Below are 19,051 nucleotides of genomic sequence, written 5' to 3'. Positions count from 1 at the left end.
AGAAGAAATATAGTGGGGAGCAGAGGAGTGAAGGGCTTTGAATGTTAATAGAAGGGTTTTATATGTTATCCTTTGCTTAACAGGCAGCCACGCTAGGGACACATACACATGCTGTAACTAGAAATGTTGCTTATACTGAGTGTTCTTCTCTTTACAGGTATGGTGAATGACGTCTGAAGTTGTGGCTATTGGACATCAAAGTCTTGCAGAACATTCAGCATTATGGAACTGAGGGGATATATGTATATCTATAAGCTGGTAAGGCTTGAATTGTGTTTTTTTATCAATAAACATTGGCTCTGCTATGATTATTTTAGTCTTAAACTAAATTGACTGATTGTCAATTGTCAGCTTTTGCCTGCTGCTCAACCTATCTATTTCATATACATAAAAGTGGCTTTAAAGGTAGAATTATACATGAAACTGATACTGTATTTACACTGTCAGCTGTTCTGGGTTATTATATATTAAACAGCCATTTATCTTGAAAGGTGTTCTGGAAAGTATTTTAAATAAAATATGTATTAAATATACCAATATTACCTCGACATGTAAATTACACCATGATAAATATTATTGCTCATCTTATATAAGTAGGGAGGGGCGAACTTATTCAGTTTTGCTTCAAATTCTCAAATTTCCTGCGAAATTCCAGAAACGGAGAAAAAAATATCGGAACACAAATTTTGATGTTGCGTCAATTTTGTACAATTGCACTAAAGTCAGTGGGCGTGCGTTAAATTGTCACCGGCATCAAAAATCTCAGAATTTATTCGACAGGGGCGAAGCGCCAAGAAATCGCGACCTGGTGAATAAATTCGGCCCTCACTATTTATAAGCCCAACAGTGGCACTCATTATAGTCCCCGTCCTGGTTCATAAATGTTACATCATGAACAATAATAAATAGTATACAACTAATTACGTGGGAATGCAGTGACATTTAACGAGCAATTAAAGACAGTAGAAGGAGGAGCAGAGGCCAAACGGTTTCACTTGAACTATTGACTTGAATTTTATGAGACTTTGGTTCACATGGTTCTACACATGTGCCAATGATAGTTTATAACTATATGTGTTTGTGTGCACAGGACTTACTTCAGTTAAATGATTAAGCAGTGGGTAATAAACACCCTCCTCTGAACTTTGATAAGAGTGAGACTGTGACAGGCGTTTGATATCACCATTAGTGATGGACGAATATATTCGCCAAGAGTGAATTTGCGGCAAATTAGCTTGTTTTGGCGCTGGCGAATAAATACACGAAACTGTAACGAAAATTAATCAGCGCAAACATCTGCCACATCAGAATAGTTAATAGAAATTATTCGAACGTCCATTGACTTTAATGCAGTTGCCCAAAACAGGCGCACTTATAACAATTGTCGCGGGCTTCAAAATTTTTTTATGCTTATTGACTTCAATGCGTTTTGTGAAGCAAAATGGGACAAATTCGCTAATCACTAATCACCATCTAAATATTGTAATGTAGACATTCACAGCCATGTTTACTTTCAGAGCACCATGCAGGCAGGGAGAACATCCACCATCTATGGAATCTGCATCACCAAAATGCAGATTTTAAAGAAGACTTTTAATTCTTTAGAAGCTGAATGTAAAGGCAGCCATGGAATGATGACCCACAGGATGGGTTAGACCGAGCGCTGGCATTTCTTTCTGTGTTTCATGGAATGATGAGGTGATGTGTTAAATATGAGGGTTGCAGAGTTGCAAATAAAAACGCTAGTTCATATTGAAGCTGATATGACATTGTGAATTAGCCACGTCTTCAACTCATGGGTTGAAAAGAACACTTATCCAAGCCAGAACTGATCCCCAACATCAGTGCCCATCAAGATTTCAGCAAATCTCACCAACAATATTCCAACATCTAGTGGGAACATTTTCCAGAAATAATGGCTGTTGTATCAGCAAACGTAGGAGCAACTTCACATTTATGTTCTTGGTTCTGCAATGAGATGTTGGAAATCCAGATGGATGGAGATCCCCATGAATGTGACGCATCCTGCATTTAGCATCATTGTGTTCATGGAGGTAGACAAGGAGAGGCATGTTTGTTCCCCGCTGTCCAATCCTCTATCTGTCAGTTTATTGAGTGTCATTTGGACACCAGTGATGGGCGAATTTATTCACCAGGCGCAAATTCGGGCCAAATTTCCTCATTTTGCCGCTGGTGAATAAATTTGCAGAGAAAATCAGGGTTTTTTTTTGATGGCGATGGAATCGACATTGGTGTCAATTTAGACGCCGTCGACGATTACCGGACGCCCATTGACTGTAATCCGTGTTTTGCTGGAAATTCGTGGCAAATCTAAACGGGACAAATTCGCCCATCACTATTGGACACATAATCTAGGGAACTGCAGTCCAAAATGGGACCCTGGTCTTTGGGAGTCTATACCAATTTTTTTCTTTAGAGATGCAGATTTCACCTAGAATGGGGAAAGAAGTTCTGACTAAGGGGCACACTCTTACATCCCTTGTGCTCTTGCAATTGTTTTACCAGTCATAACAAATGATGCCTATAATGTATTTAATATGAATAAATCATTTGAGAGATGAGTAAAAAGTGCTGCAAGTTTCCAAACCAGCTTTTATTTCAAGCAGAATACAAAACCATTTTTAAAAAATGAAAATACACTTAACATTTCAGCCAGCCAATTTGCTAACGTCTAATGTGCCATTTAGAAAACTGTCCTTATGCAAATCACTTCTGCCTGTTCATTAACAGCATGTGCTTGCTTTAGCCAAAAATATTTATTTCTCCATCTCCAAGGACTCCAATATTCTCCATCCATTGTAAACATTACCGTATATTAAAAAAAAAAAAACGCCCACGTGGAAATTGGGATTTGATGTTGAAAGCAATCAAAGATTTATTCTCATTATTCGCTGAGCTGTACACACTGGCACACTATTGTTGTGTGTAATTGTATTACCACGCTGCCAGTGAAAGTCAAGAGCGCTATGTAAACTTTAAAAACCAGCTGATTAAAAATAATGATGGAAACAACAGGTGCAGCTGAAATCTAGTGTTTGAATAGAAACAGCGTAAGAAGGATAGTAAAACTCTTGTTTGCATGAAAAGATGGGCTGAAGCTGCTTGGCCGCTTTACTTAACACCCGAGAGAAGTGATGTGTAGGCGTCTACTTGGCTTAGAACTTGTGGAAAGTGATTTGTAGGCAAAAACATGGTTAATCACCTCCGAGAAGTGCTGGGCAGTCGCCACCTAAAAAAGAGAAAGTTGGTTGAACAAGAACTTGGGGCCAGAGTACTCAACATTGGTCTGGGCTCCTCCTTTCTTAATTTATTGCAAAATGTTATAACTAACTAGCATTCAAACTCAGAAAGCCCACTAAGAGCTCTATGCTACCTCAATGGTTGCACTGTATAGTTTTGCTTATGATACACTTATTTTAGCATCATAATAAAGCGCCACACACCCAACGCACCCAACCACTTGACTCAGCCATCAGCGTTGGGTATAGTCTCTATTATTGCCCAGTTGCAATAAATAATTAGCATTTGGCTTGCCATTTTAGAATTAGAATTGTTAGGAAATGTTAATGTGCCACCATAAAAGCTGTTGTGAACTACAGATGGAGCATACTTTTCTCCAGCAATGGATGGTGAGTTGGATGCATTTAAAAAGTCAATATGTGCATCTGCCAAGAACCTCAGACTGCCACTGATGAAAACTGCATATCAAAATAGCTGGAAGGACTTTTGGAATGAGGTTCCAAGAGTACCGAGGCTTGCTCCCATGCTTGACATTTTGTCATTTACTGTGTTGTAACCCCTTATTTACCACCCCCTGTGCCATAGGTTATACTTCATTACATTATTACCCCTTTCAGGTCCTGAGTCTCCTTTGCTAATTGAAAGGATACTTGGAATTACCTCTCATGGCAGTGCCTCCATCTAATGGGATCCGGGAATACACCTGCGGGTGGCTCATTAGGAAAAAACAATAATCAAACACACTGTTTGCAGTAAAACACATAACTTTATATGAAAGTAAAGGCAAAGTAAATATGCAATTACATATTACTGACCCACTACCCTGTGGAACCCATTGCAAGTCCCACTCTCCACTCCTGGTGGACAAAGAGATTCGCAATCCCTTTCCCCCAAAAAGTTCTTACTTTCCCCAGGTAGCGATACCTGCCCAAATACCTCTCCATAGTTGCTCCCACGTAGCAGGCACACGAACAACACCTATATCTTTAACAGGGAATACACACTGGATCCTTTCACTTCCCTCCCACAGGCAACTAAACCAGGGGTTGACTCAGATGGGCAGGTTCATCCAGAGCTGGAAAAGGCATCCACAGCAATGAAATCCTTCAGCCAAGTACATACAGCTTGCTTTAAATCTTCAGGGAAATGCTCCCAACACTATCAACAGATTATGTTGGTTTCTAGGCATCAGATTTTACAGATGGGGTCAAGACTATAGAAAATGACATAGTATATGATAGAAACATCAGAGGACACCAAGCCATTTCCTTTTGTAAAAATGGTCATCCCAACACCTACAAGGGAAAATCTCTTGTAAGGCTATGGTTTCTGAGGTTTTCTTTTTAGTAAACAAACTTCAGGACATCCCAAATAAGTTAAGACTAGAAAGAAAGATAAACACAGCTATAGCTCTAGTTTATAAACCCACTGCCCCAAAAAATGCAGAGCTAATTCTAAATTCCCTTATAGAAATGTTGGTTTTTTGGTTGACAATTCCTCATCTACCTATTGAGGCTATTGCTCCCATTTGGAAGTCATGGAAGCCTGTCTAGATTAGTTTCAGTTGGAAAGACTCCCATGGGACATGACCTGAGTAAAGAAATGACATTGTAGCAATTTTTACACTGCTAAAAGTCAGTGCATACATCAAACATATCTACCATCCTACAGACAGGAGACATATTTAAAGATAATATATCAACTTAGTGATAAAACATGCAAGCCAGAAGGAAAATATACTGACATCTGAATTGACATCTGAATGCACCGGCATGTATCCAGTAATGACCTCTATATCTCTAAATATTCCTGCCATGCTTCAGCGATTATACAAATTAGCGATGGTACGGTTCTGCCTGCGCTGGTCTCGTTCTCCATTTATACATCTCTTTGTTCTGCTTTTAAACACATTCCCATAATTGTGACATTTTTAAATAGACGCTGTGTAATTTCCCATTGAGAGGATTATTAATGAAGGTCATTTCTTTCCCTATCTAAAGTGTTGGTGGACTCAGTGGGAATGTTTGCAGACAAATTTATCAGACCGTTTAGACACATAATTGATATTTGCAATCGATATCTTCTGTCGTGTTTTAATCTTCAGCATATTCAAGTAGAAAAGACAACACGTCTAAAAACCTTCACTTTGCATCAATTGAAACATTAATATGTATAAACTCGTAGGCTTTTTGTACAACAATGCTTCGTTGGAGACAATATATTGCACTGGACATTATTTCGTTGGATCAGAGAATCCCCAGCAGCTCATCATTAGCAATGGAATCTGAGGGCTTGATTATTACAGGGCTGAACAACATGAGACTTTCTGTCAAACAAAATATCATCTTGAAACAGCTTGAGACTTTATGGGATAATAGTCGGATCCTCCATGCTATAATGTAATGTATGTTTTCTTTTATGGAAGAGATACCATAGATTCACAGCTTTGTCTAAATGCAATTAGACTTTTTTATGGTAGCTGCTATGTAAGTTGAGTATTAGCCCCTTCAAGGTTCTAGTTCAGTTGTTGTTTCCTGCTGCCATGTTTTTTTTCTATTACAGCCCTGTAGTCCAGGTGTTTGCTCATTGTCATCATGGTCCTTTGAAAAAAATGAAATAGTTTTCTTCCCCTGAATTTGGTGATATGGTTTGGGACAATCAATAATAATACTATGTCACATTGAAAGTCTTCTTTAATAACTTGGAATATCACTTCTATGAGACTTCCACCATATATGTAATGTTGTACCCTGTTGACCACATCCTCTCCATTAGGTGATGGAATATGGTGAGATTTTTTCATACGTACCATCTATATAGTAATTGTTTTATATCATTCTACATGATAAGTGTCTTTATAGTCTCCTCTCATTGATCCATTATGAAAGGGATTTAAAGTTATTTGTCCCATTTATGGGGGAGTTAGTAAACTGAACGTAGAGTCCTGCACGTAACCCATACCCTGCAACCCAAACCTGCAAACACACTTCTTCCCCGCTGCTCCGCTACCCGAACCACAATAGGCCAACTAACCTTCCGACACACGAAACCGAAAGTGACGTCACATTTGAGCATAAGTGACATCACTCTAGCACAGAATCTTCACAAAAAAAAGAAATAAAACTGCAGAACCACAAGGAAAGGTGGGAGGGATCAAGCCGGCACCTTTGTTGGATACCCAGTCACGTTACCCATGGACTGCCTGCAGGGCCAAGGAAACAGGGACTTTTTTGCCCGAAACCCTTCCACTCTGCAGGTATTCCGAGGGTACCGGACCCGATGCACTGAAGTTGCTGAAAGTTAAAATCTGTGACAGTCTAAAAGTATCTCCGTCCCATATGACATAGATGTTCCAGTATCTGTTGCTTCAAGTAGTTTTTGAGAGTTGGAGAGGTTTTGCCAAGTAAAGAATCTGCTTCGGTGTTAGTATTTGTCCTGTGAATAATTGTTGTGAAGAAAAAAAAAATCAATTTACAAATTAAAATTATACTGCAGTACTACAAGAATATGATAATAAGGGACGCATTTATAAAGATCTGAGAAACAATCTTGATTTATTTTAGGTCATCTGTGAGAAATCACAAATTCTTGTTGAATTAAGTCATATTCCCACGGGTTTCTGCCTGGTGTACTCAGTTGAATAGCATTATATTGGTATCTCTTACTATTCATTGTTCTTCATAAACTACATATAACCAAGGCATTTGGTCTCGCTACCAGAGGACCCTAATCTTGACATCTGTCCATTAGAAGCTTTCCACCTTTTATGTTATTCTCCAGAGCCAATAAATAGCACTCTAGCAGGTTTCTGAGTCATTCTGCTTTATACTTTTGACTATACAATTGTGAGTATAAACAAACTGGGCAATTTAGTGGCATTTACATGTTTCCTAGCATATCTATAATGTTTCTGGAGCTTAACAAACACTACATTTCTCTTTCATAACAGTTGTTAAAACCATAAAAAGAAGAATATATTAAACAGCAGGTGTTTTCTTCTTCTGCACAGTAAATCTGGATCTGTAAAAAAAAAGGTTGGCTGAATCTGCATTTATTTGCTAAAAATACAGGAGAACATGTGCGAGCAAGCCCACATACTCACCTTGCATGAATCACACTACAGCATGTTTGAACCATTTATTGGCAGCCCTTGTTTCTTTTCTCTGAGTCCTTGCATTGTAGCTGTATCGTAGAGTAACACAGGGCCTCTTGATAAAGGACCGTGAAATGTGTCTCCTTGTCCAGAACTATAGTACTGGAGAAGTTCTTTCTTTCAATGCAAAATTCAGATGTGATTACAGCTTGTTGGATCTTAATTGCCATTTGTCCCATACATATATATAATAGTATATTCAATTTATGCTGTGCAAGTCTATGGGTTCAGCAGTCCTATAGATATAATGTTGGAGTCCACTGTTCTTGGTCCACTGTGTCTTATTTACCAACCATTGATAGGTCAGTACGTCCTATTCCTAGGCAACCATAGAAGAGCTAATGTCGAGACCCTGAGGTTTAGGTCTGTTTCATTCAGGCATTTTCACCTTGGTTTCAACAACTAAGTGGTTCTTGGATTCACCATTGTAGTTCAAAGTTTGTCCAGTAGGTGTTTGAGAGTTTGAAAGGGAGAACACATGTGCTCATGGTTCTCTTACTGGATTCCACCTTGAGGGGAGGTGGGTACAGGAGTGGGTCTGGACAGTATCAGGGCCCAATTTATGGAAAGTTTATTTAGGGGAAAGAGTTTTTGTTATACAGTAGTTGTTCTAGGAGTGAAAGATAGTGGCAGGCAGGGAGATCCAAATGATGGAAATATCCCTTATCTGGGAAATGTAAGGTCCTGGATATTCTGGATAGCATGTTACATACCTGTTCAATGTTTAACCAATGCAATCACAGAATGGACATTCTAAGCAATATACAATATTCGACATCAAGCAACAACATTGTGTGCTAAACTGAGCTTATTTCAGATCCACCGTGACCTCTTATAATAATCGACTGTAAGAAATGCACTGCATTTTAAATTACTCCAGCAAGCTACAGTTTTGGGATTTGAAAGTAAGCATAAAATATTCAAAAATGTGTGTCAGATCCTGGGCACTCCACAATGAAACACAACATACAACTTCCAACATGATTCAGTCTTCAGCTTACAACAAGGATCATTGTAAACCGTTTTCAATCATGTTCCTTATCTCAAATTGACAGATTGGTTTCAAATCAACAAGGCTCTTTGAATGGTGGCATCTTTATTACATACTGTATGGCATATAGAGTAAGTAACCGTTTTCTCGTTTGTAGGTGTAAGCCTAAATGGGGTGCTACGTGCTTCAGCAACTCCCTGCAGACAAACTTACATGCAATTCTTGATCTTAGGATGTGTCCTTCAAGTGTTAGTGGATGAAGGGTGTTGCTAAAGTAGAATTCATCAGTAGGGCACCAATGTTCTCAAAACAAATAATTTATTTACAGGTATGTAGAATACTCACATATAACGAAAGGAAAAAGATGCACACCAGGATTTGTGTACAAAAAATTAAAATTCCATATTTATTGGTTTACATTAAAAAATCGGCCAACGTTTCGGTCTGCTCCTAAGACCTTTGTCAAGACCAACAAAGGTCTTAGGAGCAGACCGAAACGTTGGCCGATTTTTTAATGTAAACCAATAAATATGGAATTTTAATTTTTTGTACACAAATCCTGGTGTGCATCTTTTTCCTTTTGTTATTTGGATAATTTTGCCAGTAAAGATAGCACCCAGGTTTCAACCTAGTTAGACGTATTACGGTGTGCGTTAAGGACTTCTGGACTGTGAATAGTCACATATGACACAATGCAGTCCCAAGTACAGGTCCTCCAAGTCGAACCTCTGTGGGAATACCTCTACCCCCTAGGTTTGTACACTTAAAGGACCAGTAACATTGATTTTTTTTTTCAAAATTCGTTAGTATAGAACGAAAGATAAACACCAAGGCAAATAGAACTTTTAAGTGGCAAAGCCTTTAAGTGATAACTTACCAAAACTCCACTTCCGCTCCTCTTCTAAAACGGCGAAAGGGCGACCATCCATTCAGCGGTGTTCAATTTCTCCTCCCTGGCTATTCTAGTGACAGTATGTGGAGGAGGCAGAGGTCCGCTCTGCAGCGCTTCCCCTTTTCCCAGCAGTCGGACTTTGACTCCAGCCTTTCCTCCTCCGACGAGGAAAAAGAAGAGGAGGAGGGCAGCACTATATCACTATATCATTAGGCTGCTCAATAGCTAACCCAACCCTAACTTTCATTCTAGAGTGAGTTTTTATAAAGATATCCTCATAGTTTTGTCACCTACCAGCGCTGCACAATATGTTGGCATTCTATAAATACATGTTAATAATAATACTGGGCCTACCTCCACCCAGGCTCTGAATTCCATCCACTTCCAAGAGGTGTGATCCAAAGATGCTGAACACATGTTGTCTTCTCCTTTTAAAGACCAGCACTATGACACCTCTTGTCCAGTTACTGGACTGCCAGGAAAATACTTTAACCCAGGATAGGGAAACAGCTTTCCCTCCCAACTGTAAATTATGGTCACACTTATGTTGCAAAACTTTTGGGGGACAGACTGCAACAAAGGGCAACAAAACCATGAGCCCCCTACATATTCAAAGCAGAAGGAAACCTAGCAAGAAACCCATTCTTGAAACTTTCAATACCCTATAGTTTAAATCCCATTGTGTTTTAACATACAGCCAAGGTAATTGCTGATTAGTGATGGGCGAATTTGCGCCGTTTCGCTTTGCCGGAAAATTCGCACTGGTGTCTCGTTTTTGACGCTAGCGCCCGTTTTTAACGCCAGAGTCCGTTTTTGACGCCAGCGCCCGTTTTTGATGCCAGCGCTCGTTTTTAACGCCAGAGCCGTTTTTGACGCCAGAGCCCGTTTTTGACGCCAGCGCCCGTTTTTGACGCCGGCGTCCGTTTTTTTGCCGCCGGCGAATTTTTTTTTTGACGCCGGCGATTTCCTTTGGGCGAATTTATTCGATGGCGGCGAATCGCGCAAATTCGCGCCTCACTATTGCTGATCAGATCCAACTACAGACCAGTTTTGGCCTTACAACATCAGTGCATTGCAGGTGTTTCTGAACAGCATATGTACACTCAGGGATGATGTTCTACATGAATGTGAACACTATTTAAAGTGAGAAGAGTAATACCATAAATTACTTTTTACTTTTTAAACTCTTAAATCTACTGGGATTTTATTTTATACAATGAAACAACATCAAGTTTAAAAAAAAAAATAATAATAGATAAAATACTTTTCTTTGGAGGAAAATTGCCCATCAAGTTTTTGGCTCTTATTATTTGAATCAAGTCTTTTAATCAGTCAATTTTACATAAAATTATAGAAAGGTGACAATAGAAAAATGGAAATGGAGTAGTATTAAATATGATAAAAAAGGTACAATGTTGGTGGCCTTCATTTCACATTATCAAATGAGATTGACATTGAGTATTTAAGTATTGTGTGCAAATACGATGCTTTAACTTGCTCACACTTGACTTAACCTTGATTGTTCCTCCTCAGAGTAGGCGAAGAATTAAACAATAAAATGCATTACGCTTGTATTAAAAGTTATAGAGATATTAAATATTATAAAGTTTTCAAACCCTTTACTCTGCATGTATTTCTATATTCTCAGCAGAATTTAGATCAGGTGAATTTAGATCAGGTGCTCAGCAAGTGGTTCAACTCCTAAGATTTGATTTGGGTTTGGTCTGGTAACTTGTGATGAGTAGACTACCCTATTTTGCTTTGCCAAAAAATTGCAAAACCACAGAACAAAGCTCTAAATGGCAACATTTTGGCAAAAATTTGAGCCAATGTTTTTTTTTTGCCACGTTATGCATTATTGCATTGCATTGGGCATTTTTTCTCCTGCAATTTTTTTCTTGCACCAAATGCATTGGAGTCAATGGGCATTTTTTCTTGTGTCAAATCCATTGGAATCAATGGTTGTATTTTCTTGTATTTTTTTCTCTTGACAAATGCTTTGGGGTCGATAGGTTTTTTCCCCATATTAAACAAACACATGGTAAAATTCTAGCTCAGATTCATGAAAATCTTTGGCACTGATTTAAACATGTGTTTCACTAATTAACTTTGTTCATCCCTACTGGTAACTTAAAGGGGAACTATCATGAAAAGGAAAATGTAATATAAGCTTCAGCATACTGAAATAAGAAACTTTGTAACTAGAATCAATTGCATAATCTGCATCATTTCTGAAGTAATCAAGTTTATCTTCACTATTCCTCTCTCACCATCTGTTTCTCTTCATTCTGTCTTCATACAGGAGTTAGGTGTCAGATAATCATTGACAGTTAGATCCAATATATCTTATAAGGGGCTCCTTTCCTAGCAGATGAATTAGAGCTCACTCAAATAACTGATTCCAGTACAAACAAAATCTAACAAAATAACTGCCTTTTGCACAAATTCTGCATGTAGAGAGACAGGATTCTTAGACAGATTCTTATTTCAGTATGAAAGATTCTTATTTCAGTATGCTGAAGCTTATATTAAATTTTCATTTTTGCGATAGTTCCCCTTTATGAGTGATTTAAGTAAAACACATAGGGTCACATTTACTAAGCTCGAGTGAAGGATTCAAATGAAAAAAACTTAAAATTTCGAAGAATTTTTTTGGGTACTTCGACCATCGAATAGGCTGCTACGACCTTCAACTTCGATTCAAACGATTCGAACTAAAAATTGTTCGACTATTCGACCATTTGATAGTCGAAGTACTGTCTCTTTAAAAAAAACTTTAACTACATACTTCGGCAGTTTAAACCTACCGAGGTATGATGTTAGCCTATGGGGACCTTCCCCATCACTTTTCTAAGCTTTTTTTGATCAAAGAACAATCCTTTGATCGATCGCTTCAAATCGTTCGAATCAAACGATTTTTTAATTCGATCGATCAAACGTAGGATTTGCGCTAAATTCTTCGAATTCGATATTCTAATTCGAAGGTTTTAAATTCGAGGGTCGAATTCGAGGGTTTATTAACCCTCGATATTCGACCCTTAGTAAATGTGCCCCATAGAGGCAGGTCCAGTGACCTACATATGGAGCAACCTTTCTATTAGCATTGCATGACCTCAAAAAGCATACATCAAATCAATCATTTCAATGACAAATATCAACAAATATGATAATCTTGTGATTATAATAATAATCTATTTTAGTGGAGAGACATGGTGGGAGACCTACATGGTGGGCTATAGTTGACAAAATGTCCAGATAATATTTGCTCCATCTGTGTCAGCAGTTAGCTTTTTACTGTTCTATAAAATGTTAGACAAACGATACAAGAAATATCTGATACATGTTATGAGTTACCAAAATTTTGTTCACTGCGCTTCATAGTAGCACACACTTGTGTTCCATTATGGCCTTGTAATTGGAGGTGAAATGTAGCTTCTTCATCTGCTGAACAGGAAATGTAGTGTGAAAAAAAAAAAGTTCTTCCCAAACAACTCAATTTCATCTACCTAAACAATGCCCTTCAACAATGCCCTTCATCAACAGTTTCTTTAAAGGGATACTGTCATTGGAAAAAAAAAAAAATTCGAAATGAATCCGTTAATAGTGCTGCTCCAGCTGAATTCTGCCCTGAAATCCATTTCTCAAAAGAGCAAACAGATTTTTTTATATTCAATTTTGAAATTTGACATGGGGCTAGACATTTTGTCAATTTCCCAGCTGCCCCTGGTCATGTGACTTGTGCCTGCACTTTAGGAGAGAAATGCTTTCTGGCAGGCTGCTGTTTTTCCTTCTCAATGTAACTGAATGTGTCTCAGTGGGACATGGGTTTTTACTATTGAGTGTTGTTCTTAGATCTACCAGGCAGCTGTTATCTTGTGTTAGGGATCTGTTATCTGGTTACCTTCCCATTGTTCTGTTGTTAGGCTGGTGGGGGGAAAGGGAGGGGGGCAATATCACTCCAACTTGCAGTACAGCAGTAAAGAGTGATTGAAGTTTATCAGAGCACAAGTCACATGACTTGGGGCAGCTGGGAAATTGACAATATGTCTAGCCCCATGTCAGATTTCAAAATTCAATATAAAAAAATCTGTTTGCTCTTTTGAGAAACAGATTTCAGTGCAGAATTCTGCTGGAGCAGCACTATTAACTGATTCATTTTGAACTTACTTATTTTTGTTCTTTTAATCTTTTTTGGATTTTATTAATAAAGTAGGTCATTTTTACATTGTAGGTTTCATGAGCTTTAGGGGTCTTCAGAATCTAGTGATCTTAACCCTGTGCAACTTCACATTTCAATATTTTATTTCTATTTTTGTATTTATTTGTTTATTCATTTATTGTATTTTGATAAGTAATGTTAAAATTACATGTTTGGTGATGTTTGAACTGATGAGAAAAATTAAAGGCTTGAAAAGACAGATAATTCATTAAAATAAATCCTTAGAAATTTTAAAAAAATGTGCTGCCTCTTAAAAGCCATCAATGGCCGATGCAACAAAACTTGATCATTAACTAAATAAATACATCATGTCACGTCTTCACATAGGTGTACATCTGTTCTGCTTATCAAACAGAATATTGTATTTCTGGATTTTCTTTATCGCCTTCCCTTTTTTTTTTTTTGTTTTTATTTTTTTTTTTTGTTCTGTCTTAAATTTACAGATTGTGAAAAATAATGGCGAAAAACTTGTCAAAAGAGAGCAAAGATGTCCCACACAGTGTCTCTCTAGGCGGATCTATTTCGAGCTTGGCAAGCTTTGACCTTGAATTTAATTATCTGACTTCATGGGCTGAGAAGCTGCCAATCCTCTAACAACTTTATGTGTGTATGTGATAAAGTGTATTGTGATGATCTGTTTCTCGTTACTTGAATATGTTAACTTGTATACCGTAATTTCTACAATCCCTCTGACCCCATTATTGCAGGTTGTGATTGAAAAAAAAGCAATGCGATTGCATGTGTTGCTCTTTCTGTCTGCTGAGTTGGTTTTCTCCGGCTGTTTTCTCCTGTATCTCAGTAGATGTCAGAAAACAGTCAAGAATTAGAGGACTAATGATTCTAGAGGAGCAGAAGCTGTCTATTCTAGGCTGTGATACTTGTCTACCTTATGACCATGCTCTCGATGCAGCTACTAGGAAAGTAGCTAATTATATAAATATCTGTTAGGACATCTAAATGTGCAAGATGCAGGATTTTATATTTAGAATGTGCATTGATGCTCAAGAAATTCAATTACACAAACTATTTCTACCTGCCCTGAGTGCATCAGGATTTTATTGTACATAGCATGCCATTGGTGGTTTCTGTGTATTGCTAAATGAGGCATTTGCTGATTGCTTCACCCGGATCTCTGCAGACAAACAACAGTAATGATAACTAATGCATAAAAAAAAAGATAACACCACATTACATAGAGAGTATTGTTGAACATATATGTATGTAAATTAATCCCTAGTTAAAAGAATGCACCACAGAGATTCCAAAATGACCAAAATTTGTGGCCCAATTACTAAAAGTAAGGGTCCTGCAGTGGGCCGGGTACACGCGGGTTATCCGCAAAAAAGTATGTATGCTGCGGAATAAGGGAAAAAACGTACGCCGGCGTCAAAAAATGGGCGCCGGCGTCGAAAAAACGGGCGCCGGCGCGGTTTCGCGAATTTTTCGGCGAAGCGAAACGGCGCAAATTCGCCCATCACTAGGTATCAATGCCGGTCTGCGGGTCACAGGTCTGCGGGTCGCTGGTCGGGTTGTGGGTCTAAATTTCTCAACTTATGTTATATTGTCTATATTTTACTCCTTTTAAAATTTTCAAAACTTGTTTCTGTCCCCGCCCACTTTTGATGATGTCACTTCTGGTTTGCAGCAACATCACTTCCTGCTTGATGGTGGTAGGCGGGTTGTGGGCAGGGTTGCACATAAGGCAGTTGAGGGTCCAGGTCGGGTAGTGGATCAAAGTGGGTAAATATGCGGGTTGCAGTACGGGTTGCGGGCTGCCGGTTGCTGGTCCGGCCGGGTCTTAGAAATTAGTTCCGTACAGGACTCTAACTAAAAGTGACCAGTCGCCTGAAGGAAAGTTACGTTTTGAGGCAAATGCATATTTGTAGTGATGAGTGATTAAGTCCTATTTCGCAAAACTGCGAAAAATTTGGGGAAACAAACATTGCCAGATGATTAATTCCTCTAAGAGGAACATCCACTCAGAAAGTATGTTCAGTATTCTAATATATATTTTTTCTTTAAATATCTCTTTAGAGTAGTGTGACGAAACTGGAGGTAGTTCTGTCCAACAGGTGCGTTAAGTATGCAAAAAGTAAAAAGAGGACTATAGAGGTTTAGTTTAATCCTGATTTTGGAAACCCAGCGAGCCTTTGAACAACTTGTTGACTGGATTGCTTCCTCTACAGAGACTAACTCGGGCAAGGCTGCAAAGGGCTTTCCCAAAAACAGGGATACCTCCCCAGGGATGACTGACGAATTCCTGAGCCATTCATATGGGGCTATACTAGGGCAGTTTGGCCCATCAGCCAGTAGCCTTAGCTTGCTAAAGTTGAGCCAAAACCCAAAAAGCCCTTGGAGAACATAGGTGGATACAGCAACACCCCTTGGGATGGGAGTGGGACAAAGGTAGAGACAGAGGGACCGTTTGCAGCAAAGAACCATAAAAGAGTAGGAGATAATAAACCTGTACAAAGCCTACAATGTCTACCCCCCCTTTAAACCGACACAAAAGAAATATAAATTGTCACAAGGAGTAACATCCTGATCAGAGCTTCTTGCATTGCGTAAAACTGTTTTGTCTGCAGAAACATTGAAATTTCAATGGCAATTACAAAGTCATTAATGAATATATTAAAATGAAGTGGACCAAAGACAGAACCCTGAGGCATTCTAAGCACAGCTCTGGTCCAGCAAACAAATGTATCATTAATCAAAACTGCATTATATTCTTAAGCCAGGCCGAAGTGCTAAGATTACTGATTTATAACTCTAAATAAAAAGAATGTAACAAAAATGCTATACACTATGGACCCAAATTGCACTGATTTTCCCCATTAATGTGCAGCACAGTGTTTGATTTTTAAAGTAAAATCATGTCATATCAAAATCCTGGTCAACACTTAAGGGGTCATTCTGGACTTGTGTCTCCTTATGTTATTGACTTTCCTATAGCTATTTTATGCTGTATTCCCTCCCCTCACATCATTTTTTTTTTTTTTTTTTTTTTGCTGTATCCTCTTCTCTCTATTACTTTTATATATATTAGGGAAATCTAAATGTGTCCTAGAATTCCTATGTACTGCAGTACAATGTTAATAAAATCCTACTTGATTTGGAAATGTAAAAGTGTCTTATAGTAACTGAAAACTTAAATAAGCACAAACCAAGTGAAGGTGTAATAAAGTCTTACCCTGGTGGTCTAGTGGGGGGACGGCAGGGACGCCTGCCGCCCCCTCGGCGGAGACGCCCGCCACGCTGATCCTCTTCTGGCTCTTCCTTAGTGCGCGCGCGCATGCACACTTCCGTATTTAAAGGCACATGCGCGCTGGCGTAGTGACGTCAGCGCGCAATGGCGCCAAATTCAAAAGTATTAAAGGGGTATTCCCACTGTTTGTCATTGCCCGTGGTAGGATTTGTTCCTGGTGCTATTAGCTGTTGCTATTCTGTTTGAATCTGATCCTGATTATCTGTTTTGACCCTTGCCTGCCTGTTTGACTATTCTGATCTCTGGAACCTGACCCTTGCCTGAAACCGACCTTGACTCTGCTTAACCCTCCTATTTGACGTTCTGGTTTGACTTCTGCCTGTTATTTGACTCCGATTCTGCCTCAGCCCATCTGATTAATTACCCGGTTTGACCCTTGCCTGCCTGACGACTCTAGCTATCTGCCTGCCTTGACCCGGCCTGTCTGACCACGAATCTGTCTTACGTTATTGTACCACGACCTTCGGCCTAACTGACTTTAACAACAGTCGTGCCCCTTTGCTTGCCAGAACTCCTCGCCTTGCTCCTCTCGAAAAGTCCAGGTGGCATCTGAGTACGCTGAGGGCTCCTCCTGAAGCCAAAGGCGGTCACACTACCGGTGAAGCCGAGCCAAGACCAGGGAGCTTGGCATTAGTTCTGGTTTAGGGTGCCGACCGTGACAGAAGGTTACACCAAGACTAATGGACATTAGTACAATTACAATGCATTATGACTAGGGATGGGAGGGCTAGTCATGACCTGAAACCTGCAAACTGCAAACAAAAAGTGTGTTCCAAGTGCAGGTTCAGATGGGTAGCGGGTCAAACTTCAAGACAGGTCCCTCCCCTTTTGTGATGAAACTGTGCTGACACTTTTTCAATGGTGGCTGAGCCCACCCATAAATGAGTCATCAGAGGTTCAGGGCTTTGATGCACGTGTCCTTGTTAAACTTGGCACTGAAGGGCCTCGACCAAGCACTCATTGCCCAAAGTAGGTCTATTTTCATAGTTCCTGGGTGTGTTCGTATAAGCCTGATTTTTGTCCATGTCCCTTGCTGCATTGCTGTCTGAGCCAACTCTCGCCTGTTAATGAACACTTTTGTTGATCTCGATTTTTTACAGCGTTACTAATTGGTTTGGCTCTGGCCTGTTTATCCTAACTACATTTTTGGTTCCTGATTTCGTACCACACTGTCTGTTTGGTATTGACCTTGGCCTGTGTCCCTGACTTTGCTTCTGGTCCCTGACTTTGCACCACTCTGCCTCTCTGGTACCGAGCTGTCCTGTTCCATGACTGCATTTCCTGTTCCCGTCCTTACAGTACATGTTTGGTTCACTTGTCTTCCCAGAACTCTCTCCTTGGTCCGCTCACTTTAAGACCTGGCGACATCAGAGTAGTGGAGGACTCCTCCCGAAGCGAAAGGTGGCTGTTTTACAGGCAGAATTGTGAGCTGTGACTGGGACCTTGGGGTTATTTCTGGGTTTTGAGATACCCTTTGTTACAGTTAGATGTGGTTTGTCAAGTAGCGGGTTAGGGATGGATTCAATTCTGCCACTTTTATCACTATGGAACCTGTTTTTTGTTTTCCAACCCACCACAAAATAAAACTTACTAATGACTGTTTCATGGATGGAACGCAGCTTTATAAACATTATTTGATCAGAACTCATTAACACTCTAGGGCATTCACTTACCCTACCAATTTGGAAGCTCCGACATGGTTACAATTTGCCAAAACTGATATGTGCAGCTCTCTTCATCATGCCAGAGACCACAGAACAATATAGATGTTTGATACTATTATTGTTTCGTGCTTTACAAATTCACTTTCCCAAAATACTTGTCAATGGTAGTGTAACAGAGAATATTGTAATGTTCAGAATGTTGTTTGTCTTTTTTTTTTATATATTTTAAGGTGTCTTTTTAAGGGAAAGTTTGAGACAGTGTTTGCATGATGACACTCCTCCATTGCTAGCTAGATGGCTGCCTATTTTTATTTTATCACCAGTATTAAGAACTACAGAATGCATCAGGGTACATAGAATAGCATTGAGTCTTTCAGTTCTGCAAGCAGTGGAATAACTTGGGTGCTTCCCCTCAAAATAGTGGGGGAGTCCCTCCTCCCCAGGCCCCCTCCTGGCCCACTTGCACTGTACCTGCTGACTCTCACCATGCCTCTATTTCAAAGCTACAATATGGACTAGGGAGGGGCAGTTATGATGCAGCAGATTCTGTGGTCAGGGCCCCTATTTTGCCAGAACCCCCCTGCAACTGTGGGGTCTGTTGTATAG

The 19,051-nt window shown here is 39.4% G+C and overlaps 1 protein-coding gene across 8 annotated transcripts in view; it reads left to right on the top strand.

Moving 5' to 3' along the window:
• LOC108710030 (teneurin-4) overlaps positions 1–19,051 on the top strand; it is an 835,304-nt gene that overhangs the window by 157,373 nt on the left and 658,880 nt on the right. For all 8 annotated transcript variants that reach the window (XM_041584600.1, XM_041584599.1, XM_041584601.1 and 5 more), the window contains exon 2: positions 158–258. The gene's annotated coding sequence lies outside the window, so the exon portion shown is untranslated. The remainder of the gene's footprint in view (positions 1–157; positions 259–19,051) is intronic.

The sequence above is a fragment of the Xenopus laevis genome, chromosome 2S (genome assembly GCF_017654675.1).
Source record: "Xenopus laevis strain J_2021 chromosome 2S, Xenopus_laevis_v10.1, whole genome shotgun sequence".
NCBI lineage: Eukaryota > Metazoa > Chordata > Amphibia > Anura > Pipidae > Xenopus > Xenopus laevis.
Note: the sequence above shows the minus strand (reverse complement) of the source record. Positions and strands in the feature narration are given on the sequence as shown.